Source organism: Galeopterus variegatus, unplaced genomic scaffold (genome assembly GCF_000696425.1).
Source record: "Galeopterus variegatus unplaced genomic scaffold, G_variegatus-3.0.2 Scaffold4104, whole genome shotgun sequence".
Classification (NCBI taxonomy): Eukaryota; Metazoa; Chordata; class Mammalia; order Dermoptera; family Cynocephalidae; genus Galeopterus; species Galeopterus variegatus.
The window spans coordinates 34,841-35,275 of NW_007730215.1; positions in this window are offsets into that span (position 1 = coordinate 34,841).

The following is a 435-nucleotide window of genomic DNA, read 5'->3' on the forward strand; positions in this document are numbered from 1 at the left end:
AAGAGGCGTTCGAAGTAGTGCAGGGAAAAACCCGCCCAAGGCCGGCTCGGGCCGCAACTTTATTTGGGAGTTTGTCTCCTGACAAGGCGGAGACCGGCGGAAGCAGCAGGAGGGGCTGGAGGTGCGCCCTTAGGTAGGCACTGCCTGGCGACTGGAGTGCGGACCCGGCCAGTCGGGTGGGTTAAGCAGGGGCGCGAAAGTGTGTAGGGGCTGGAAGCGGGGAGTGGGGGGCGCCGCCAAGAGGCGGCGACATCTGAGCACCGGCGGGGGGGCAGAAAGGGGAGGCTGAGAGTGCGGTGGGGGAGCGGGAGGCAGGTGCGGGGAGAGCAGAAAGGACCCGAGCCTGGGGTGAGCAAAGAGGCAGAAGGGGCGACGCTAGAAACCTAGCAGGAGCCGGCGCTTCCTGGCAAGGGAGGGCGGGGGCGCGCGGGAGGG